General features: G+C 46.0%; 1 protein-coding gene across 2 annotated transcripts in view; it reads left to right on the top strand.

Moving 5' to 3' along the window:
• CACNA1S (calcium voltage-gated channel subunit alpha1 S) overlaps positions 1 to 27,282 on the top strand; it is a 2,360,423-nt gene that overhangs the window by 1,690,291 nt on the left and 642,850 nt on the right. The gene's annotated exons all lie outside the window — the stretch shown is intronic.

Raw genomic sequence — 27,282 nt, forward strand, 5'->3', positions numbered from 1 at the left:
TAAAAAATCTGAAATGTTTCAGCTGAAACATGCATGGTATTTGCAGTTCAGCAGACTGCTAAACGGCCTGCCAAGCACGGTATATACAGTATTTACAATTTGCATTTATTTCAATTGCATAATTTGCATTTATTTCAATTGCATAATAATGTTTAATGTAACTATGAATAATGTGATGCCACCGCAGTGTGACAAATGGGCTATTTAAATTAATGTTGTATACTGACACAAAATGTAACGCTTATTAGATTTCTTGTTTTGGGATTTTGCAAGTGTAAGCTAAACTTTAAAGAAAATATTGTCTTATTCCTGTAAAAATGCTCTTAAGTGCTGCCCACTAGGTGTTTTTGATCTCTTTACCTTACTCTCCACTGTCTCTTCTTAGGTCAGATATGTAGCAGGGTTATGGAGTACTCGGTTCCGGGCAGTGTCTCTATTGGGAATGTCAGGATGGTGGCCGTTACCCGCTTCTATGCCCTGGACCATTTTTGTAATGGGGATATGTGACGCCCCGACAAAATCAGGTTGTCACAGGAGACTGCATCCATCTTCTAGATGCAGGACTCTCTCCTCCTTGTCCTACCAAAACAACCCCTCACAGGTACATACACCAGCCACAAAAGCCTAGTCACCCCCCCAGGACAATAGGGACATACCAGTAGTGATGCCCACCAAGGGGTCCTGAGGTGTCAAGGAGAGGGAACACAAAGACAACACGGGCAGTCTAGTGCTAACAGAGGAAGTGAGAGGAGTGAAGTGGTAGTCGGGGGTTGTAGATCCTGGACTACTGGACTACCTGAGCTGACTAGGTGGCAGACGGCAGAGCAGGGCCACAGGCGACGGAGATCTGGTCGCGGGAGACCTTAAGTGGAGCAGGACAGGGTTGTAGCCCGCCAGTGCCACAGCGGGAATCCGGTCCAGAGGCCGTGTACAGTCGGGGTACCTGGACCCCAGGGCAAGGACAGCTGCAAGCACCTTGTCAATTAGCCAGCAGGGGACAAGATTCCAAGTCTTGTACCACCAGCAGCCGAGATAGAAAGAGACGGAAGCACAACGTGGGGATAGGGCGTCTGCAAGTGCCTGCAAAAATCCCAAGGGTCAGATCTCGCGCGCCACAGCTCCCACAGTAAAGACACCGGGAGTAGACTTTTCCCGTTTCATACGGACTAGTCAACACACGAGACACCAAACTAGAGTGCAGGAGGAAGGGCCCCTGTTCTGTTCACCGGTGTGCGGGACCCGAGCACACCCCTCCGGAGGCTACCAGTATCCGGCACTTGGTTTACTATCTGGACTCTGTGTGATTTATTCAAAAACAGTGAGTATACTGGTATCATCTGGTCCAGCCTGTAGACTGTGTCCAAGCATTCCACTCCACCTACACCTGGGCCCCGGAACAACACCTCCCCTTCCCATGGAGGGGATACCATCCTGTTGCCCCGCTCCATTAGCCCAGGGTGCCCCATACCAAGGCAGTGGCGGTGTCACCAACTATCACCGCAACCCATGGGTGGCGTCACTGACAAACTCTCCCCTGTAAATAACTCCTTTATTGAGTTGTGGGCGACGGGCTGCTGCACGAGCCCCGGATCCAGCTGCCACTCGAGACACAGCCACGATCCTGGATCCGAGCATCTTGAGTAGCCCCCTGCCATGGTCTGCGTCCCCTGCCCGCAACAAATCTTGGCGTCACGAACAGAATACTTACCCCATCCACTAACCTGGGTGAAGTGCGCCTTTTCTGGACTGTTGACCCGTGAAACGCTGAAATTTTTCGGATCGCTGCCATCTTGCCTGCCATTTTGGCGCCAAAAACAACAACCTCACCATTTTCATCCCCAAAAAGAGCGCGAGTCTGAAGCTCTGCCCACCTCCTGTCAACGCAGCCAGAGATTGCTGTTGGCCAACCGAGGGAGAAGGTGAGGGAGTGGCATGTGATCAGAGCTGATAAAGTGCAGGGATGCCAGCACTCAGCAGAAATCTGTTCCTGGACACTAACGCAGCAAGATGTCACAGCAACCTGGCAGGCAGCGCTCGGAGAGCCCCATTCCCAGAACTGCTGATTGGATCGAGGAGCAGAAGGAGAGAATGTGTCGGAGGTTCCAGGCCCAAGCCCACTTCATGCTGGCGAAGTGGACGTCAGAGATGAAGGGCCTGGCTGCAGCTGTCGAGGCACGCGAAGTGGAGATGGCCTCAGAGGAGCGAGTAAGCAGAGACCCACGCCCCTACGTTCCCTAGGATCCGGCCTGCCTGGCTGATGGGTCCGGTCTGCTCTCGTTCGGCATGTCGCCTCCCTTGTCACCCGTGTCCGCAGCCAACGCCCCAAACGACCCGTTGCCTCAATCCGTGGCAGCGGAACCCATACCATCTGCGGGGGAGGACCCAGTCACTGGGTCCTCGGGCCTTGCCTGTACCACCGCTCCAGCACCGCTGATGACATAAGACCCGGCCCTGAGCCTGGCCACAACGCCGATGACGTCCGTCCCGGCCCGATCTGACCAGGCCGTATCACCAGGCCTGTACCCCGATACAGAGCACCCGGCCGCCATTATCCCGGCTGTGGTACAGCCAGTATGTCTTATTGCTGCTGCAGCGGAAGAGCCTGCCGACATGATGGCCCCGCCACAGTGCGGCCCCCCCGGTAGCTGCCGGGGCCGCTGGGTTCCGGATGAATGCAGTTCCCCTGGAGAGTGGGAACCCCGACAGAAGTATAGAACCAGAAGTAGCAAATGTATGTTGCCGACGGTGTGGAGAATGGAGCCGGTACGCCTGGGAAGGTGATCAGTATACCCTGGTAGTGGAGAAGATAGTACTAGCCTCCACACTCACCCCCGATTGTCTGATAGAATAGTGAATAGGTAGCGGAACCAGGCCACCCCCTTTCCCTGTTTAACCCAGCTTTACCCCTGTTGTTGATGGACCATGGCCTCAGGACTGGCAGAGGCCACCCAAAGACATTCTTGGGTTATTGTACATACCCCCCATTTGCCTTCTTGTTTCCCCACCACCAGGACTGTAACACCCACTGGAGAGGACTCGTTTGAGCAAGGGCCTGCGGTAGAGTCGGCCGAGGCCCAGTCACTAATGAAACCGGTGGCAAACCTCCAGGCCAGAGGGTTCTGGACTTTGGGACTCTTTGGGGTGGACTGGTGGGGAAAGGGACTGTTATGCAATGTTTAAAAAATGTGCCTCCTTGTAAAGGGACGAAATGTTTAAAAGTTTAAAATGTTATGTTTTTACCTTTTTACATCTTTCAGAAGCAGAAAAATAAAAACGGGTGCCGGGACAGCCCGAGGACGGGCTGTGTTTTACCAAGGGGGAGTGTGATGCCCTGACAAACACAGGTTGTCACAGGAGACTGCATCCATCTTCTAGATGCAGGACTCTCTCCTCCTTGTCCTACCAACACAACCCCACAGAGGTACATACACCAGCCACAAAAGCCTAGTCACCTCCCCAGGACAATAGGGACACACCAGTGGGCGGGACCAGGTAGATGATGATGCCCACCAAGGGGTCCTGAGGTGTCAAGGGGAGGGAACACAGAGACAACATGGGCAGTCTAGTGCAGACAGAGGAAGTGAGAGGAGTGAAGTGGTAGTCGGGGGTTGTAGCTCCATGACTACCGGACTACCTGAGCTGACTAGGTGGCAGACGGTAGAGCAGGGCCACAGGCGACGGAGATCTGGTCGCGACAGACCTTAAGTGGACCGGGACAGGGTTGTAGCCCACCAGTGCAGACAGCGGGAATCTGGTCCGGAGGCCGCGCACAGTCGGTGTACCTGGACCCCAGGGCAAGGACAGCTGCAAGCACCTTGTCAATTAGCCAGCAGGGGACAAGATTCCAAGTCTTGTCCCACCATCAGCCCAGATAGAATGAGACGGAAGCCCAACGCGGGGATAAGGCATTCGCAAGTGCCTGCAAAAATCCCAACGGTCAGATCTCGCGGGCCACAGCTCCCACAGCAAAGACGCCGGGAGTGGACTTTTCCCATATCATGCGGACTAGTCAACACACGAGACACCAAACTAGAGTGCAGGAGGAAGGGCCCCTGTTCTGTTCACCAGTGTGCGGGACCCAAGCACACCCCTCCGGAGGCTACCGGTATCCGGCACTTGGTTTACTATCTGGACTCTGTGTGATTTATTCAAAAACAGTGAGTACACCTGTATCATCCGGTCTAGCCTGCAGACTGTCCCCCAGCATTTCACTCCACCTCCACCTGGGCCCCGGGACAGCATCTCCCCTACCCATGGAGGGGATACCATCCTGCTGTCCCACTCCATCAGCCCTGGGTGCCCCATACCAAGGCAGCGGCGGTGTCACCAACTATCACCGCAACCGACGGGTGGCGTCACTGACAAACTCTCCCCTGTAAATAACCCCCTTATTGAGTTGTGGGCAACGGGCTGCTGCACGAGCCCCGGATCCGGCTGCCACTCGAACCACAGCCACGATCCCGGGTCCAAGCGTCTTGAGTAGCCCCCTGCCGTGGTCTGCGTCCCCCGCCCGCAACAGTTATTTACAGGGGATTTGTGGATAAGGTTATTTGTGATGCCACTTGCGGTGGTGCGGCTATGTATATGGAGCCGCTGCTGCAGAGTGTCTCTACTGGGACTGATGGTATTGCAGCTAGTATGGTAGTCCCTCCGCAAGTAGGGTGTTGTCCCAGAGGGTGTATGGTGCGGTAGACGTCGGAAGTAGGAGTCCAGACAGGTATTCAGTGCAACTGGTTTACTCACTTTTAGGGTGTTAACTGGTTGCCTGAGGCCGGCTGGTTTCACCTCCAGGTCCCCATCGTCCCTGCGCCAGTCTGGTTCTCTGGTACCTTCTTCACTTGCACTTATCTCTGGTAAGTGGGTCCCTGTGGTATGGAACACTGGGGGTCCCCGGTTTGTGGTTTGTCCACTTCTGTCCGCCTGACGATAGCATGAACCCTGTGGGGTTGGAGTCTCTGGTCCTGTCCCCGACTCTCTCTTTGCTACTGAGTCTTTGGATTCTTTAGGGTCAGCAATGTCCTTGATGGTCGCCTTTGCTGTGCAGGTGTTAACAGGTCGGCTTGAAGCTCTTTCCTGTCCTAGGGTCCTGTACCCTGTAGGTGCGTAGTTTCAGGAGTACTCCGCCGTACTCCACCGGCAACCACCTCTCCTGGGTACTAGGTCACTGTCAACCCGAGTCCGGGTGTCACTTCACTTCCACCTTCACACCTCTGATGTCAACACTGAACTGACTACTTTCCACAGTCTGCCCCTCCCACCTGGTCAACTAGTGGACTGGAGTGGCTCCACCTCTAAGCGGCCATCCATTGGTCCCACCGTAGCTAGGTACCATTGCATGGGGGATTGTTGGGGAAAACTGGGATTACCTGGGTTTTTGTTGGTACCGGCACTGGGGTTCTGGGTACCTGAGAGGGTAGGCCCTGCATCCTGGTGGGGATTCAGAACCTTGTAGCACCCTGAGGGTCTCAGGGGTGTTACAGATACTTTTTCATATCAGTGAAAGAGTGAAGGGTCACAGTGTGGGAACAGAACTTTGCTTCTGCAAGCTGTGAGCAGTGTCACACTAGGCTGAATAATGGTCTTCTATTGATATTGATTCATAGGGCCCAATTACATCTGTATAAAAACTATGCCCATTCAAATTTAGTTTCATTTATCAGCAGGGATATATCCACTTACTGTGTGTCCTCAAATGCACATTCAGCTGAAATGTACTGCAGAGCAGAGAGCCACCAACTACCTGCACAGCAATCTAATACATATAATTGTTTAATTCTGTCTGTCTGTAACGGAAATCCCGCATCGCTGATTGATCGTGCCAGCCGCCCATGACCAATCAGTGACAGGTGCAGTCCGGCCGCGAATTGGCACAAGATTTGAACCACGCTTCGCTGATTTGTCGCACACAAATACCGCCACACACAGAAGCCTCTATATACACCCCAGCAGCCTTTATATACACCCCAGCATATACACCCCAGCAGCCTTTATATACACCCCAAAAGCCAAAGCCTCTATATACACCCTAGCAGCAGCCTCCAGCACACAGTAAAAAAACAAAAATTAAAAAAAACATTATATTCACCTTGCACTTTCTTCTCTTTTCATACTCTGAAGTACTTTCTCCCTCCCCTCGCTGGCCCTGCAGTCTAGAAGATGCAGCTGCTTCCTATTTCCTTCTCAGCATGTCCCACCCACCTCTCTGCTCGGCTGCCTCTGGATTGGATGTGGGTGTTGCTGAGGGAATAGTGCGGGCAGGCCCCTTAGATACCCGACTGTGACAGACTGTCACAGAACCTGTGTTAGGCTTCGGCGTTGACAGTTTCCAGTAAAACCAGCATTGGCCATGACAATAAACAAGTCACAAGGTCAAACTCTACACCGTGTTGGCATATATCTACCAGAGCCCGTTTTTGGTCATGCACAACTCTACGTTGCATTTTCAAGAGTTAATATCAAAAAGCAAAAAAGAAAAAATATCATTACTTACAGCAAGATGGGATTGCAGCTGTATATTGCTCAGGCCTGAGCAATATACAGCTGTATTTTCAAGAGTTAAAATGAGATCCAATGTCAAGGTTCAAGTTTTTGATACCCCTTTACAAGGAAAGTTGCTTATAGATAGTCAAAAGGTATTCACGAGAAATGTGGTTTACAAAAATATTTCAGGTTGATATTGTTAACTAATATATTATAGTAAAATAAAACCTACAATTTTTACCACCAATCAAAGAGAGAGACCATAGTAAGAAAAGAACATCCAGGTAGTTACTCAGTGGTAAATTAATGCCTATAAAACTACCCAGAAAAAAAATTCAAATGATTTTAAATCAAAGTAAATATTTATTACACTACAAAAAAATACACAAATACACAGCATTGAAAAAATGTAGAAATGATTGAATGGTACATGAAAAAATTGATAGTAATACAGTACGTACAGCTACCAGCGTAAATTTTAAACCATCATAGGTAATTATTATATGAAAGCTGACAGTGTGCAAGAGATGTTTACAATTACCGAACAGTGGGAATAATGAACATATCAAACATTACCTGTGCCAAAAAAATGAATGGTAAAAACTACATAGTAAGATGACATAGGCATAATATGATAGCAATGTGAAACAATGTAAGAATCAATAAGATGGCGGATAAATAAAATAATAAATATGTCAGAAAAAATCTGATACAAAAGTAGTTAGACTGCCAAATGCAAATAGATGATTGTACCACATTGCTACATTGTTCCCACTGTTGGGTAATTGTAAACATCTTTTGCACATTGTCAGCTTTCATATAATTACCTATGATGGTTTACAATTTACGCTGGCAGCTGTGCGTACTGTATTACTATCAATTTTTTCATGTGCCATTCAATCATTTCTACATTTTTTAAATGCTGGGTATTTGTGTATTTTTTTGTATTGTAATAAAGATTTACTTTGATTTAAAATCATTTGAATTTTTTTTCTGGGTAGTTTTATAGGCATTAACATGTTATAGTGTAGATGTACTTCTTCCGTCCGTTGAGTTATTTAAATACAGTTAGATATTCATGTAATAGTTTATATATTTTGATGATCTGTTTAATAATTTCGTTCAGTTGTATTAAATTCTATGAACAATAACATTTAATAACATTTTACCCTGTATATTCATTGCATTACTCTTAAATCTTCATAAATAAACTACATACATATTCTAGAATATCCGATGCGCTAGAATCGGGCCACCATCTAGTATATATATAATCGGCCAATTTGGGGCCAATATCTGTCGGCAGCAGGTTAGAAAAATAATTTCTTTTATTTTTATGAAGATGTTTTGGAGAGGAGCGTCAGGACAGGGGACATATAGAATGGATGCCACGACAAGTGGGATTGTTACAGAATGGATGTCCAGGACAAGGGGACCTTATTACAGAAAATGACCAAGGAAAATGGACATTATTACAGGAAGGGGCTCCCAGCAGAGAGTATATTATTAAAGGAAAGGACCTTTTTCAGGGGAAATTATTACAGGAAGGATGTGAGGACAAAGGACATATTAAAAAAGGGTCCCAGGACTCAAGACATTATGACAGGATAGGGACCAGTACAGGGACATAATTACAGGAAGGGACCAGGACGAGGGATGTTATTACAGGAAGGGGCAAGGAAGAGGGACATTATCAAAGGATAGGGGCCTGGACGGGGGACATTTTTTAAAAAGAGGGGCCAAGATGGCGAACATTATTACAGGTTAGGAGACAGAATGGAAGAATATATTACAGAACAGGGGCCAGGCTGGAGTACATTATTACAAAGACCCATACCAACATCCTAGTGGGGGCATAGGTCCAAAATGTTGCACCAGGGCCCATAAGTCATTAGGTATGTCATGGCTTATTAGTGAGCTATATAGAGCAGTTCACAATATCCTAAAACACATTTTTTTTTTCCCTATGATGGGTAGATAGTTAATAAATCAGAAAATTTGTAGAAAATGGGGAAAAAATTGACAGGACCAAAATAAATTAAAATTGAAAAAAAAAAGTCCTAGCCAAAAGCGGGCATGGATGTGACTCAGTGATGTGTGTCTTTGATCAACACTCGGCGGGCGCAGAACACACGCATGGAGGTGGTTTAAAATGGTGAGAACATTGAACAGTGGGAAAAAAAAGTTCTAAGCCAAAAGTAAACATGGATGCCGATCAGTAATGTGCATCACTGATCACTGCTTGTCAGCTGCAGAACACACACACACAGAGGTGGTGGAAAATGGGGGGAAGGGGAAGTCCTACATCAAAAGCGGTCAGGGATGCCGACTAGTGATGTGCGTCACTGATCCTCAGCTCGGTGGTTGCAGGATGCAGACATAGAGGTGGTGTAAAAAGGGGGTACAAATGAACAAGAACAAAAAAGTCCTGGCCAAAAGCGAGCACAGACACCGATGAGTAATGTGCGTCAATAATCAGCACTCAGCGCTCAGTGACTGCAGGACACACACACGGAGGTAGTGAAAAAAAAAACTTGCCAAAAATTCGAGCAGTCAAATACTGGTCAGTGCTCAGCGGCATAAGGGCGTATGGGGAAGTGGTTAGGGGGGGAAGTGGTTAGGGAGAGGGGGGGGGGAAGAGGGGAGAGAAAGATCAAAACTAAGAAAAAAGGAGGAGACAGGAACAGGAAAAGGAAAAAAATCTTTCTTCTTCAGTAAGCAGCAGCAGGAACAAAAGCCCCCGTGGCAACGAGTCCTGGTGTCCTGGTATGATTGAGAATCAACCAGCACCTTCATGCGATTGCCGTGACTTTAGTACTGTGTATTTCCAAGGTCGTAAAGGGGTTAAGATGCTCATCCAGAGGAAGGCAAAAACCCCATAAGCCATAGGCGAATTGCCCCATATTAAGGAAAAAATCCTTTCTGTACTCCACTTAAGGAAATCAGGCTAGTTCCCTGGGTCAATGCTCCATCACACAATCTAGTGCCCTTCTTCCAAGAACGATAACATTGTTATTCTTATATCAACATAGTCATAGGACAGCTTGATTTTTGTGGATCAAGTTATTGTTTTGAATGACACTAATAACTTTAACACTTCTAAAAAGGTTTGAGAGTTGATTTTGAATGTGTTCAGCTCGAAAAGGTCCAACTAGCTTAACTTTATTAATACCAGCACTCCACCTCCACTTTGCTGGCGTCTGAGTCAAAGTGTAGGTCAGGGACCCAGGCACAGGCCCATCCATCTGGTCCATCAGTCATTCTCATCTTATCTGTCCAGAAAATCTCTGAATAATCTATCTTCAGATATTTCGTGGCCCAGTCTTAATGTTTCAACTATATGTCTTATTCAGTGGTAGTCAGGTTTTTGACTTTTATACCTTGGCCATGTCTCTGAACACTGAACACCTTATACTTATGGGCACTCCAAGGAGGTTGCAGTTCTGGAATATGGCAATACTTGGGAATAATGGGTTCTTGGTTGATTCATAAGTTATTCTTCTCAAATCTTTGGCAGTTTGTCTTTTTCTCTCAACACATTTATGATTCGATTGACTATTTACATCAAAACTTTTGATCGTTCTGTGCTCACACCCGAGTAACAGACATTTTCAGAGTTCTGCAACCCTCTGTAAAAAACTGCACTGTGAACAGGTGCATAACTGAACATGACATAAAATTACAAAAAAAGAGACAGTTTGCCCTCTAAAATGCTAAAGCATGAAAACCATGAATGTGAGAATATAGATAGATTTCCTTTAGCAGTAATGCATAAGACAAAATGAGATATTTTGCATACAAAAACGACCATTCTTATATCTGCCCAGTAGCCATGTATACTGGATACCTACACTGAACTGAATCCTCTCTCTGGGTTGAAAAAACGGCTGTGTATGGGCACGTAGGACCCTGCTATAGAGAATAAAATCACCTGTGGCTAATGGGGGGAGAGGTGCATGGTCAGAAGGCATGACCCACATTAATCTAAAAGACTAACGGCAATCCCAAAACTGCAATGTTAACAAGTGAATAACTGAACATGACGTATGCTAAATATCTCATTTTGTCTTAAATTTCCTTTATCAGTAATGCATATCTATATTCTTACACTCATGGTTTTCATGCTTTAGCATTTCGGAGTGCAAACTGTCTATTTTTTTGCAATCCTATGTAAAACTTGCAACAATTTTTGACTTTTTAGAGTTAGTTAAATCTCTTTTTTTTTGCCTATTTTGCCTGAGGAACACAGGCTGCCTAATAATTTTGCACCCCTTAATAAATGGTGTTGACCCCCTCATTACACAAACATCATATGATCTGCTTCACAATAATGACTAATCAAGTTTATACAGCTTGGAGTTGGAAAATACAGTATATGATGATATGGCTAAAATACTCATCTACCTGATAACTATGCATATAGTGTATATATTGTGGTATCACACTATTACAGTGCATAGTGTAATTGATATTTGCCTATGAAGCCCAGCCTGTGGATGAGTTTCACAGGAGTAATTAAGATGACAGCCAATGGAGTCTTCAGTAGGCTCCTGACTGGAATAATAACCCATCGGCTCCTTAGGATTATATTACAAGGTAGACTTGGGAGCTAATGCACAAGCTCACTGGACATTTAAATGCTGTCAGCAGTGATTGACAGCGATATCGAAATGGTTAACAGCAGAGATTGGAGTTAGTTCTGGCTGCTGCTGTTACAGGCAGATGCTATCAGTGTATCACAGCTAACATCTGCTAGGTATCAAGCACAGCTAGGTGTTCAGCTTAGTGGGGGGAAAAACATCTGAGTGGACCCCTAACCAGGTAACCCTGATTACAGCTACAGTGGAGCAGCCTAATCATACATATAAGAGAACCTAAGCAGATGACTGGGCTGTTACTGAAATTCCCTATACAAAGATTAATACAAATATTACCGCCATATGATGAGCATATAGTGGTAGATACCAGTCCTGCATAATAAATTACAGTACAGTTATAGATTGTGACTTACAGCTGACGATCTTTCTGATGAAGCCACTCACTTAAAATGCTTCATAACGTGATCAAAATTTTGATCACATCATGCTTTGATACCATTATGGATCTTTTTAACAGTTTTTGAATAAATTTACAATCTTTAAGGAGCTGGAATTTTTTCCACTTTGTAGCTAAATCTCTGATCACCTGCTTTTTACTTTATTCGGGCTCACCCTGAGCCACCCTAACAGGTGAGCTGGTTATACTCTCTTTCAGCAATCCACTCACCAGTGAAATTACCAATCTGTTTCTAATCCTGAAAAAGAAGCTAGATAGCTTTCATATATGTACCACCAGGGCTGCTACTACGAATTTCAGGGTTCCATACTGGCAAAATTTTCGGGCCCCCTTGAAAGACCGCCCAGTCTCCACCCGAGCTCCGCCCCCGCCCCTCAAATCTTCCACAGTCTTATCACTGCTCTTGGAAAAATGCGTGTATGTATATATATATATATATATATATATATAAATATATATATATATATAAAGAACAATGACATCCAGCGAGCCAACAGTGAAAAATATGTAGATACTTTATTTTAAAGAGTAAAAAAAATCTTTGACGCATACAGGCAATAAAAAGGCAGAGGTGAACATATAGTCCACTAGCAATGGAAATTAGATGCGTTTCAGTCATGACTGTGATGAAGATGTAGCTGGAGCGCATCTCATTTCCACTTCTAGTGGACTATGTGTTCACCTCTGCCTTATTGCCTGTATGCGGATTGAATTCAAAGATTTTTTTCTACTCTTAAAAATAAAGTATTTACATATCTGTTGGCTCGCTGGATGTTATTGTTCTTTTTCTATTTTTATGGTGGCATGGACTCTTGCCCTCTGGTCTGACACTGAGCCTACAACAGAACAAGCAGCATACAAGGTAAAATTATACGAGCGGTAAGCTGGCAACCCCTGTATTTTTATTTATATATATATATATATAAAAAAATATATATATATATACAGTAAAGACCAAAAGTTGGACACACCTTCTCATTCAAAGAGTTTTCTTTATTTTCATGACTCTAAAAATTGTAGATTCACATTGAAGACATCAAAACTATGAATGAATACATGTGGAATGAAATACTTCAAAAAGTGTGAAACAACTGAAAATATGTCTTATATTCTAGGTTCTTTAAAGTAGCCACCTTTTGCTTTGATTACTGCTTTGCACACTCTTGGCATTCTCTTGATGAGCTTCAAGAGGTAGTCACAGGAAATGATTTTCCAACAGTCTTGAAGGAGTTCCCAGAAATGCTTAGCACTTGTTGGCCCTTTTGCCTTCACTCTGCAGTCCAGCTCACCCCAAACCATCTCAATTGGGTTCAGGTCTGGTGACTGTGAAGGCCAGGTCATCTGGCGTAGCATCCCATCACTTTCCTTCTTAATCAAATAGCCCTTACACAGCCTGGAGGTGTGTTTGGGGTCATTGTCCTGTTGAAAAATAAATGATGGTCCAACTAAACGCAAACCGGATGGAATAGCATGCCGCTGCAAGATGCTGTGGTAGCCAAGCTGGTTTAGTATGCCTTCAATTTTGAATAAATCCCCAACAGTGTCACCAGCAAAGCACCGCCACATCCTCACACCTCCTCCTCCATGCTTCACGGTGGGAACCAGGCATGCAGAGTCCATCCGTTCATCTTTTCTACAAAGACATGGTGGTTGGATCCAAAGATCTCAAATTTGGACTCATCAGACCAAAGCACAGATTTCCACTGGTCTAATGTCCATTCCTTGTGTTCTTTAGCCCAAACAAGTCTCTTCTGCTTGTTACCTGTCCATAGCAGTGGTTTCCTAGAAGCTATTTCACCATGAAGGCCTGCTGCACAAAGTCTCCTCTTAACAGTTGTTCTAGAGATGAGAAGGTATGTCCAAACTTTTGGTCTGTACTGTATGTGTATATTATATTACACATATATATATACAGACACACACACAGTCATGGCCAAAAGTGTTAGCATCCTTAAAGTTATTTCAAAAATGAAATATTTCCCTCAGAAAATTAGTAATACATCCCCTACACCACCCAAATCCATAATATCTCTCCCTTTGGCTATGTGTCCACGTTGCTTTTTACCTGCTTTTTTGCTGCTTTTTCAACTGCAGCGTTTAATGCCAAAATGGATGTGTTCTGCTTTTCAAGCATAGTCTATGGGAATTTGAGTTTCTTGTCCGCACTATGCTGTTCAAAATGCTGCCTTTTCGTGGCAGAAATTTGGGCAAAATGCAAATGGCAAAAACAATTGACATGTTGCTTCTTTGAAAAGCAGAGTTTTTGCCCAAATTTCTGCCACAAAAAGGCAGTATTTTGAACAGCATAGTGCGCACAAGAAACCCAAATTCCCATAGACTATGTTTGAAAAGCAGAACACATCCATTTTGGCATTTGACATTAAACGCTGCAGTTGAAAAAGCAGCAAAAAAAGCAGGTAAAAAGCAACGTGGACACATAGCCTTACTGCCCCTCTGTGTAATATTCCCCACACACTGCTTATCTGTATAATATCCCCTATACACACATACACTGCCTCTCTGTATAATATACCTCTCCACACACTGCTCCTCTGTATTACATCCCCCACACACACTGCTCCTTTGTTTAATATCCCCCACACACACTGCTCCTCTGTGCATCCCCACATACACTGCTCCTCTCTTTAATATCTACCCACACACTACTCCTCTGTATATTCCCCCACACACTGCTCATCTGTATAATATCCCGAACACACACACACACACTGCACCTCTGTTTAATATCCCCTACACACACTGCACCTCTGTATATCTCCCACATACTACTTTTCTGTATAATATCTCCCCTCACACACACTGCTCCTCTGTATAATATCCCCCCACAACACTGTCTCTGTTTAATATGCCCCCACACACATTGTTCCTCTGTGTATCCCCCACACACACTGCTCCTTTGTGTAATATCCCCCAGCACACACTGCGCCTCTGTATATCCCCAACACATACACTGCTACTCTGTATAATATCCCTCACACACACTGCTCCTCTGTATATTCCCCACACACTCCTCCTTGTAAAATATACCCACACACACTGCTCCTCTGTATGATATCCCCTACACACACTGCCCCTCTGTATAATATCTCACACACACACTGCTCTTCTGTATATCCCCCTCAAACACTGCCTCTGTATAATATCCCTCCACACATAATGCTCCTCTGTATATTCCAACACATACACACTGCTCCTCTGTATAATATCCCCCCCACACACACACTGCTTCTCTGTATAATATCCACATACACTGATCCTCTTTATAATAACCCACCACACACATTGCTCCTCTGTATAATATTCCACCAGACACTGCTCTTCTGTATAATATCCCTTGTTGTGATCTGGTAACCATGGAAGATTACAAAAAAATCACATTAGTAGAAAAACACCAAGAAAAACAAGAGTAGTTGGAACCTGAGCTGACCGCAATCCCCTAACTATCAGACCACACTAGAAGTAGCCATGGAGCGTTCCTAAACACCTATACTCCATATCCCAGCCGGAGAAACTAGCTACACCTCACAGATAGAAATGAGGAAATCTTACTTGCCTCAGAAAAGTCCCCAAAGGAATAGCCAGCCCCGGACATATAAAGATTACGGTGATGTAGGAAAACACAATACACTGATAGGAAAAATAGATTTAGCAAAGGTGAGGCCTGACTACCTAGATACAAAGGAAAGAAAAGGAAGCTGATTGCGGTCAGTACAACACCCTGCAGAAAAATACCAATCTTCGGAAAGTAAAAATGGCCCTGGAGGTCGAACGACCTCACCCCCCCCCCTATATCAGGTACTCTTGTAAATAATGGGAGAACAAAATACCAAAAAAGAACACAAAAAACAAAAGTGCAATAATCAAGTTTGACAGGGAGAATCTCTCTTTTCTTGCAGCAGAGCTAGCAAACGGGGAACCCCCATGCTCACCAAACTAGAAAAGTAAGTCTTCACCTGCAAGAAAACAGATTCCAAACAAAACAAAAAGAAAAACAAACACCCTAAGGTGTAAACCAGGAAGCAAAGCAAAAGCTTGCAAACTTATCTGCAGAGGTTTTGCACAGGAAAACAGGGAAGGACAAAACTCCAAGCCGAGTTCAGAGACTGAGGAAAATTCAACTATCACCGGCATCAGCAAGGCAAAAAGTGCTTTCCTATATACACCAGACTTGTCTGCAATAGGACTTCCTAAATTCCCAATTAACGCCAACACCTGTCTGAGTCACAGACTCAGACTCAGCTTCACTACCATTCCTGGCCACTAGAGAGAGCTTCAAAACAGCACCCACACAGTCGACATTCACAACTATCCCCCCACACACTGCTTCTCTGTATATCCCCTCACACACACTGCTCTTCTTTATAATATCCCTCTACACACACTGTGTTATGGTTGCTGCGAGCACTGGAGACTATGTCCAGATTTCTTGCTACTGCACATGTGCGAGCGCTGGAGACTAAGTCCAGATTTCTTGCTACTGCACATGTGCGAGCGCTGGAGACTAAGTCCAGATTTCTTGCTACTGCACATGTGCGAGCGCTGGAGACTAAGTCCAGATTTCTTGCTACTGCACATGTGCGAGCGCCGGAGACTAAGTCCAATCTTGGAGCCATTGCACATGTGCGGGTGACATCATCGCTGACATGAGGTCACATGTCTCTGACACCTTCTATGCCGATTGGTCGCTGGTCATGTGCTTGTGACGTCTTGCTCGGTGATAGGCCAGCATGATGTCACTCCTGTCGTTCTGGAAGCGGATTGGCTCTGGTGTCCTCCATCTTGGATGAGGCACAGAGTCTATATAAGACCCTGACACACGCCGCATGGTGCTCAGTCCTCTTGGTTCATGCATATGAGTAGACGCTCTGTGCGCGTTCCTCTAGGCATTCCTCTGTCTATGCTAGGTGAGCGCTACCGGCAGGGTAGCGTTCTTATACCTTACAGCTTCGGCTGCTGTCCGTATCCTTACCTCTTAGGGGAGCGGACATAGGCAGGTGCCTGAGGCACATGGTCTGGCTGGGCCTTGTGATTGTACTCGTAGGTGGACGTTGCCGCTAGGGTAACGTTCCTTATACTGCGTCTGGCAGTTGTTCGTATCCTCGCACACTAGGGGAGCGAACAGAGGTAGGAGCTTTGTGCGGCTTACGCTGCTGTTCGTCTCTTTTGCACCACTAGAAGAGCGGACCTAGGCAGGTGCCATATCTAGTGGTTCGTGTCCTCGCACACTAGTGGAGCGAACGCAGGTAGGAGCTTTGTGCGGCTTACGCTGCTGTTCGTCTCTTTTGCACCACTAGAAGAGCGGACCTAGGTAGGTGCCATTTCGCACACATTGCCTTTGTCTCTGTGATTATTAACAGAGATCATTCCACACACCCTCCAAGTAAGGGAGGAATTGCTTTACTTTCTTATTATATCTTTCTGTGAGTTAACAGAGGTATTGCACTCTGCCATAGTCTGCAGCAAAGTCTTTGCACGGTGGACCCTGACTGTCTGATACTCCTTTCGGTTATTATCAGACAGCCCCCCGTAACATTAGGACTGAGCCAAGGGTCTGGCAGTTATGGCAGAATATCAGCAGTTACACCGTTACATACAAGTACTTGAGTCACGGCTCAAGAGTATAGAGGATAAACCTCAGACCATGGTGACATCTGCACATGATCCTCGACTTGCTCTACCAAACAGATATTCTGGCGATGCCAGATCATGTCGTGGTTTCATTAGTCAGTGTCAGATACACCTAGAGGTTAACTCTTCTCGCTTCTCTACGGAGAGGTCCAGAGTAGGCTTTATCATCTCCTTACTTCAGGACAAAGCCTTAGAATGGGCGACTCCCCTATGGGAGCGCTCTGATGTGGTTACTCTGAGACATCAAGACTTTCTTGATGCTCTTAAGGCGGTATTCATGGGTCCGCAGGTTACCCATGATGCGGCCCTGAGACTGTTAGATCTATCTCAGGGTTCGTTATCCACTAGTTCTTATGCCATTGCTTTTAGAACTCTGGTGGCAGAACTAGATTGGCCAGAGAAGGTGTTGATTCCTATCTTCTGGAGAGGGTTGGCTGGCTATGTCAAGGATGCCCTTGCTACTCGTGAAGTCCCTGCTTCTCTGGAGGACTTGATCACAGTAGCAACGAGGATCGATGTACGCCATAAGGAACGTAGACTCGAGGTCTCTTCCTCAAGCCCTAAGCATCGGGCTATTCCAGTTGTTGAGGGTCCACTACCATCTTCCTCAGCATCTGAAACATCTCCCACTCCTATGGAGTTAGGTCATACGTTCTCCAGACTACGCAAGTCTGGTCCTCCTATATGTTACGTATGTCGTCAGGCTGGGCACTATGCCAACAAGTGTCCTAGTCGTCAGGGAAACTCCCTGGCCTAGTAACCATTAGAGGGGGGTTACTAGAGACGTCTTCTGCACCCTCTAAGTGTTGTATCCCAGGTCAGCTCTCGTTATCTGAGAATACATGGCCTATTATGGCTTTTGTGGATTCCGGAGCTGACGGGATTTTTGTGTCCTCAGGATTGTAAAGGGACACAATATTCCCTCTATCATGTTAGAGGCGCCTATTCCTGTCCGTGTTGTTAATGGAACTATGTTGTCTGACTCCATTACATTGAGGACAGTTCCCTTGCGCCTTTTCCTGTCTCAGGGTCACATAGAGGAGATTTCTTTTCTTGTTTTGCCTGAGGGTATAGACGACGTCCTTCTGGGTCTTCCATGGCTTCGGACTCATGCTCCTCACATTGACTGGGAGTCTGACAGCATTATTAGTTGGGGTTCGAAATGTCAGTCCCGATGTCTTCCCTTACCACCTAAGGTCGTTGCAGTTGCATCAACTGATCTCTCTCCCATACCTACACCCTATTTGGATTTCGCTGACGTGTTCTCCAAACAGGGTGCTGAGGTTCTTCCACCCCATAGGCCGTATGACTGTGCCATAGACCTTATCCCAGGTTCGGTTCCACCTAAAGGCAGGGTTTACCCCCTGTCGATACCTGAGTCGGAGGCCATGTCGACCTATATAAGAGAGAGCTTAGAGAAGGGGTTCATTCGTAAGTCTGTCTCTCCCGCGGGAGCTGGGTTTTTCTTTGTTCGGAAGAAAGAGGGTGATTTGCGTCCCTGCATAGATTACAGGGGTCTCAACGCAATCACAATAAAGAACAAATACCCATTACCTTTAATTTCGGAGCTCTTTGACAGACTGAGAGGAGCTCAAGTTTTTACGAAGTTGGATCTGCGGGGTGCGTATAACTTGGTACGAATTCGAAAGGGTGACGAATGGAAGACCGCTTTTAACACCCGAGACGGTCACTATGAATACCTCGTCATGCCTTTTGGGTTATGTAATGCACCCGCAGTATTTCAGGACTTCGTAAATGATGTGTTCAGGGATTTACTGTTATCCTCAGTAGTGGTGTATCTGGACGACATCCTGATTTTTTCTCCTGATCTGGAGACTCATCGTCAGGATGTCGTTCGTGTCCTTTCCCGTTTAAGGGAGCACTCATTGTTTGCTAAACTCGAGAAATGTGTATTCGAGCAGTCCTCATTGCCTTTTTTGGGTTACATTATCTCACAAGAGGGTCTGGCTATGGATCCTGCGAAGCTCTCTGCTGTCCTGCAATGGTCCGAACCTCATTCCTTGAAGGCGGTGCAACGCTTCTTAGGATTTATAAATTATTACAGGCAGTTCATACCCCATTTTTCTACTTTGGTGGCCCCTTTGGTGGCCTTGACTAAGAAAGGTGCTAATCCCAAAGCCTGGTCTACTGAGACATCTCAGGCTTTTGAGGCAGTAAAAAGACACTTTTCAACTGCTCCCGTTCTTCAAAGACCCGATGAGAGTAAGCCCTTCCTCTTAGAGGTTGATGCCTCTTCAGTGGGTGCTGGTGCGGTCTTGTATCAAAAGAACGGTGCAGGTAGAAAAAGGCCGTGTTTCTTCTTTGCTAAAACCTTTTCACCGGCAGAGAGAAACTATACCATTGGGGATAGGGAACTGCTCGCCTTGAGATTAGCCTTGGAGGAGTGGCGTCACTTGCTGGAAGGAGCGAAACATCCTTTCCAGGTCTATACAGACCATAAGAATCTGACGTACTTACAAACCGCTCAGCGTCTGAATCCTCGCCAAGCCCGCTGGTCCTTGTTTTTCTCCCGCTTTCACTTCTCCATCACCTATTTGTCTGGGAGTAAGAATAACAAGGCAGACGCCCTGTCTCGCTCTATGCTTTCTACCCAGGAAGAGAATGACGAACCTCGTCTTATCCTTCCCTCCAGGGTTTTTCATACGCTCTCCCCTGTGACGTTAGACCAAATCCCACCGGGCAAGACATTTGTTCCGCCTGATCGACAGAATGATATACTGTCATGGGCCCACACCTCAAAGGTGGGTGGGCATTTTGGTATTAGGCGGACACGAGAGTTACTGGAGAGGTGGTATTGGTGGCCACACTTAGCCAGCCACGTCAAGAGATATGTCGGTTCCTGCTACTCGTGTGCTCACAACCGTCCATTACGGCAGAGACCGGCTGGACTCTTGCATCCTTTACCAGTGCCAGATAGACCATGGGAGGTGGTAGGCATGGACTTTGTGGGTGATCTTCCATGTTCACAGGGACATACATTTGTGTGGGTCATTACGGACCATTTCTCCCGGATGGTTCATCTCGTACCGTTATCGAGAATCCCATCTTCCAGGGTACTAGCCAAACTATTCCTCAAGCATGTCTTTAGGCTTCACGGGATGCCAGATCGTATCATTTGTGATAGAGGCCCGCAATTTACTTCCCGTTTCTGGCGAGATCTTTGTAGCCTTCTGCAAATTGAGTTGAATCTCTCTTCGGCATACCATCCGGAGACTAATGGTTTGGTTGAACGTACCAATCAATCTATGATTATATACCTTCGACACTTTGTTGCTGAGAACCACGATAACTGGTCCTCCCTCCTACCCTGGGCAGAATTTGCCCTTAACAATTCGCTGGCTGAGGCCACTGGGCAGACACCGTTCGTACTCAATAATGGGCAACACCCTAGGGTACCGGTACCCTTTCCCGCTGCTGCACCTTCTCCTCTTGTGGCCGACTGGGCAACTAATGCCAGAGAGGTTTGGGATCGGACTCAAGAGTCGATCCAAGCAGCTAAGGACCGTATGAAGACGGTGTCCGATCGGTTTCGTCGCCCGGCTCCTGTCTTTTCTCCAGGGGACTTTGTGTGGCTCTCTGCAAAACACGTGAGACTTAGAGTGAGCTCTGTCAAATTTGCTCCTCGCTTCCTGGGTCCTTATGAGGTTCTTCGACAGGTAAATCCTGTAGTCTATCAATTGAAGTTACCTGTCCATCTTAGGATTCATGACAAATTCCATGTCTCACTGCTAAAGCCGGCTATTTTACCTCACGCTCGTGAAGTGCACTCTCCTGCCTCTGATTCCTCTCGCTCTAGCTATGAGGTACGAGCCATAGTTGGTTCTAAGATGGTTAGAGGGCGCAGGTTATTCTTGATAGATTGGGAGGGCTATGGCCCGGAACATCGCTCTTGGGAGCCTGAGGAGGCTGTCCATGCTCCCGACTTAGTTGCCGATTATCTGCGTCGCCGGGAGGGGGGCCCTTGAGGGGGAGGTACTGTTATGGTTGCTGCGAGCACTGGAGACTATGTCCAGATTTCTTGCTACTGCACATGTGCGAGCGCTGGAGACTAAGTCCAGATTTCTTGCTACTGCACATGTGCGAGCGCTGGAGACTAAGTCCAGATTTCTTGCTACTGCACATGTGCGAGCGCTGGAGACTAAGTCCAGATTTCTTGCTACTGCACATGTGCGAGCGCCGGAGACTAAGTCCAATCTTGGAGCCATTGCACATGTGCGGGTGACATCATCGCTGACACGAGGTCACATGTCTCTGACACCTTCTATGCCGATTGGTCGCTGGTCATGTGCTTGTGACGTCTTGCTCGGTGATAGGCCAGCATGATGTCACTCCTGTCGTTCTGGAAGCGGATTGGCTCTGGTGTCCTCCATCTTGGATGAGGCACAGAGTCTATATAAGACCCTGACACACGCCGCATGGTGCTCAGTCCTCTTGGTTCATGCATATGAGTAGACGCTCTGTGCGCGTTCCTCTAGGCATTCCTCTGTCTATGCTAGGTGAGCGCTACCGGCAGGGTAGCGTTCTTATACCTTACAGCTTCGGCTGCTGTCCGTATCCTTACCTCTTAGGGGAGCGGACATAGGCAGGTGCCTGAGGCACATGGTCTGGCTGGGCCTTGTGATTGTACTCGTAGGTGGACGTTGCCGCTAGGGTAACGTTCCTTATACTGCGTCTGGCAGTTGTTCGTATCCTCGCACACTAGGGGAGCGAACAGAGGTAGGAGCTTTGTGCGGCTTACGCTGCTGTTCGTCTCTTTTGCACCACTAGAAGAGCGGACCTAGGCAGGTGCCATATCTAGTGGTTCGTGTCCTCGCACACTAGTGGAGCGAACGCAGGTAGGAGCTTTGTGCGGCTTACGCTGCTGTTCGTCTCTTTTGCACCACTAGAAGAGCGGACCTAGGTAGGTGCCATTTCGCACACATTGCCTTTGTCTCTGTGATTATTAACAGAGATCATTCCACACACCCTCCAAGTAAGGGAGGAATTGCTTTACTTTCTTATTATATCTTTCTGTGAGTTAACAGAGGTATTGCACTCTGCCATAGTCTGCAGCAAAGTCTTTGCACGGTGGACCCTGACTGTCTGATACTCCTTTCGGTTATTATCAGACAGCCCCCCGTAACACACTGCTCCTCTGTATAATATCTCCCACATATGCTCTTCTGTGTAATATCCCCCACACACACTGCCCCTCTGTATAATATCCCCACACACTGCCCCTCTGTATAATTTCCCACACATTGCCCCTCTGTATAATATCCCCTACACACAGTGCCCATCTGTATAATATCTCCCCACACACACTGCCCCTCTATATTATATCCCCTCCACACACTGCCCCTCTGTATTATATCCTCCACACACACTGCCCCTCTGTATTATACCCTCCACACACAATGCCCCTCTGTATTATATCCTCCACACACACTGCCCCTCTGTATACCATCTCCCTCAAAGCTGCCCCACTTTATATATATCCTCTCACACACACTTCCCCTCTGTATATTGCTCCCCATACACACACACACACACTAGCCCTCTCTGTATAATATCCTCCTGGTATATACAGTGCTGGCCAAAAGTATTGGCACCCCTGCAATTCTGTCAGATAATACTCAGTTTCTTCTTGAAAGTGATTGCAATCACAAATTCTTTGGTATTATTATCTTCATTTATTTTGCTTGCAATGAAAAAAACACAAAAGAGAATGAAACAAAAATCAAATCATTGATCATTTCACACAAAACTCCAAAAATGGGCCAGACAAAAGTATTGGCACCCTTAGCCTAATACTTGGTTGCACAACCTTTAGCCAAAATAACTGCGAACATACGCTTCCGGTAACCATCAATGAGTTTCTTACAATGCTCTCCTGGAATTTTAGACCATTCTTCTTTAGCAAACTGCTCTAGGTCCCTGAGATTTGAAGGGTGCCTTCTCCAAACTGCCATTTTGAGATCTCTCCACGGGTGTTCTATGGGATTCAGGTCTGGACTCATTGCTGGCCACTTTAGTAGTCTCCAGTTCTATCATACCATTTTCTAGTGCTTTTTGAAGTGTGTTTTGGGTCATTATCCTGCTGGAAGACCCATGACCTCTGAGGAAGACCCAGCTTTCTCACACTGGGCCCTACATTATGCTGCAAAATTTGTTGGTAGTCTTCAGACTTCATAATGCCATGCACACGGTCAAGCAGTCCAGTGCCAGAGGCAGCAAAGCAACCCCAAAACATCAGGGAACTTCTGCCATGTTTGACTGTAGGGACCGTGTTCTTTTCTTTGAATGCCTCTTTTTTTTTACCTGTAAACTCTATGTTGATGGTTTTTCCCAAAAAGCTCTACTTTTGTCTCATCTGACCAGAGAACATTCTTCCAAAACGTTTTAGGCTTTCTCAGGTACATTTTGGCAAACTCCAGCCTGGCTTTTTTATGTCTCGGGGTAAGAAGTGGGGTCTTCCCGGGTATCCTACCATACAGTCCCTTTTCATTCGGGTGCCGACGGATAGTACGGGTTGACACTGTTGTGCCCTCGGACTGCAGGTACACCTTGAACTTGTTTGGATGTTAGTCGAGGTTCTTTATCCACCATCCGCACACTCTTGCGTTGAAATCTCTTGTCAATTTTTCTTTTCCTTCCACATCTAGGGAGGTTAGCCACAGTGCCATGGGCTGTAAACTTCTTGATGACACTGCGCACCGTAGACACAGGAACTTTCAGGTCTTTGGAGATGGACTTGTAGCCTTGAGATTGCTCATGCTTCCTCACAATTTGGATTCTCAAGTCCTCAGACAGTTCTTTGGTCGTCTTTCTTTTCTCCATGCTCAATGGGGTACACACAAGGACACAGGACAGAGGTTGAGTCAACTTTAATCCATGTCAACTGGCTGCAAGTGTGATTTAGTTATTGCCAACACCTGTTAGGTGCCACAGTTAAGTTACAGGTGCTGTTAATTACACAAATTAGAGAAGCATCACATGATTTTTCAAACAGTGCCAATACTTTTGTCCACCCCTTTTTATGTTTGGTGTGGAATTATATCCAATTTGGCTTTATTACAAATTTTTTATTTTTTTTTCATTGAAGACAAATTATATGAAAATAATAATACCAAAGAATTTGTGATTGCAATCATTTTGAAGAAGAAACTGAGTATTATCTGACAGAATTGCAGGGGTGCCAATACTTTTCGCCAGCACTGTATGTCCCTCGCCTAAGCCCATCCTGGTATAAATGTCCCCATCATGCTTTATTTGTGCCTTTCCTAGCATATATGTTGTCCTCCTGGTGTATATGTACCCTTCCTGGTCCTCTCCTGGTATATATGTCCTTATCCGGATTTATTTGTCTTCATCCTGGTATATATACAGTATATACTGTATATACAGTACAGACCAAAAGTTTGGACACACCTTCTCATTCAAAGAGTTTTCTCTATATTCATAACTCTTAAAATTGTAGATTCACATTGAAGCATCAAAACTATGAATTAACACAGGTGGAATTAAATACTTAACAAACAAAGTGTGAAACAACTGGAAATATGTTTTATATTATAGGTTCTTCAAGGTAGCCACCTATTTGCTTTGATTACTGCTTTGCTCACTCTTGGCATTCTCTTGATGAGCTTCAAAAGGTAGTCACCAGAAATAGTTTTCACTTCACAGGTGTGCCCTGTCAGGTTTAATAAGTGGGATTTCTTGCCTTATAAATGGGGTTGGGACCATCAGTTGTGTTGTGCAGAAGTCTGGTGGATTCACAGCTGATAGTCCTACTGAATAGACTGTTAGAATTTGTATTATGGCAAGAAAAAAGCAGCTAAGTAAAGAATAACGAGCGGCCTTCATTACTTTAAGAAATTAAGGTTAGTCAGTCCAAAAAATTGGGAAAACTTTAAAAGTCCTCAAGTCCTCAAGTGCAGTGGCAAAAACCATCAAACGCTACAAAGAAACTGGCTCACATGGGGACCGCCCCAGGAAAGGAAGACCAAGAGTCACCTCTGCTGCGGAGGATAAGTTTAACCGAGTCACCAGCCTCAGAAATCGCAGGTTAACAGCAGCTCAGATTAGAGACCAGGTCAATGCCACACAGAGTTCTAGCAGCAGACAGATCCCTAGAACAACTGTTAAGAGGAGACTTTGTGCAGCAGGCCTTCATGGTAAAATAGCTGCTAGGAAAGCACTGCTAAGGACAGGCAACAAGCAGAAGAGACTTGTTTGGGCTAAAGAACACAAGGAATGGACATTAGACCAGTGGAAATCTGTGCTTTGGTCTGATGAGTCCAAATTTGAGATTTTTGGATCCAACCACCGTGTCTTTGTGCGATGCAGAAAAGGTGAACGGATAGACTCTACATGCCTGGTTCCCACCGTAAAGCATGGAGGAGGAGGAGGTGTGATGGTGTGGGGGTGCTTTGCTAATGACACTGTTGGGGATTTATTCAAGACTGAAGGCATACTGAACCAGCATGGCTACTACAGCATCTTGCAGCGGCATGCCATTCCATCCGGTTTGCGTTTAGTTGGACCATCATTTATTGTTCAACAGGACAATGACCCCAAACACACCTCCAGGCTGTGTAAGGGCTATTTGACTAAGAAGGAGAGTGATGGGGTGCTACGCCAGATGACCTGGCCTCCACAGTCACCAGACCTGAACCCAATAGAGATGGTTTGGGGTGAGTTGGACCGCAGAGTGAAGGCAAAAGGGCCAAAAAGTGCTAAGCATCTCTGGGAACTCTTTCAAGACTGTTGGAAGACCATTTCCGGTGACTACCTCTTGAAGCTCATCAAGAGAATGCCAAGAGTATGCAAAGCAGTAATCAAAGCAAAAGGTGGCTACTTTGGAGAACCTAGAATATAAGACATATTTTCAGTTATTTCACACTTTTTAAAGTATTTCATTCCACATGTGTTAATTCATAGTTTTGATTCCTTCAATGTGAATCTACAATTTTTAGAGTCATGAAAATAAAGAAAACTCTTTGAATGAGAAGGTGTGTCCAAACTTTTGGTCTGTACTGTATTACACACAAAGACACACACACACACACACAGACACACACACAGACACACACACACACACACATATATATATATATATATATATATATATATATATATATGTATATATTATCCCCTCCTACACTCTGTCCCCTTCCTGTTATATATGTTGTTCTCCTGGTACATCTATACCAATCCTGGACCTCTCCTGGTATATCTGTCCCCATCCCGATTTATTTTTTTACATCCCCGTGTATATATATATATATATATATATATATCCCCTCCTGGGGTCTGTCCCCTTCCTTGTATATATGTTGTTCTTTTGGAATATATATAACCATCTTGGGCCTCTCCTGGTATATATGTCCCCATCTTAATTTATTTGTCTGCATCCTGGTATATATATCCCTTCCTGGCATATTTGCAGCAAAAAGAAAAAAAAAACATTTTGCTCACCGTTCTCGGCTCCCATATCTCACAGAACCCTCTTTGACAAGTGAAGTATTTCAGCTGGATTGTGCGCCCTCCACACATCCAGCTGAAGTAAGGCAGGGGCTTGGGTTAGCAGGAGGATGGTGTCAGCGGGCCCCCCCTACCACTCCCAGCGATCGTCTTCAGCTCACCGAGCGATTACCTCTCCCGGCCAGCTGCCGCCCGCGCCCTTGCCAGCTCCGTCGCTCTGTTACCTGCTGCAGACAGTGGGGTGAAGTTGCAGAGTCATTACCTCATCACAGTGCTGCGCACTGGGAAGCGAGAGGACGCGCCTGCACCCTGCTGTGCTCTACTCACCTTGACTGCAGCACACATGACTAATTTGCATGTGATGCACTGGAAAGGGCTTCGCCTGCAACTTAGCAATGTTTTGTAGTGACCAAAGCGACACCGCCAGGCCCCTCTGCTGCGGCTGTGACTGCGGCCCTGTGAAGAGGGGGGCATCGGGGTTTAACACAGCTAAGTAATTACCCCGGGCCCGCCGGGCCCCCCCTTTTCACCGGACCCAGTACACCCGTCATGATTGCATGGTGGCCCTTCGTACAATAAATGGCATCTCTTTCATTGGTGTATCCTGGATTC

Source organism: Anomaloglossus baeobatrachus, chromosome 1, assembly GCF_048569485.1.
Source record: "Anomaloglossus baeobatrachus isolate aAnoBae1 chromosome 1, aAnoBae1.hap1, whole genome shotgun sequence".
NCBI lineage: Eukaryota > Metazoa > Chordata > Amphibia > Anura > Aromobatidae > Anomaloglossus > Anomaloglossus baeobatrachus.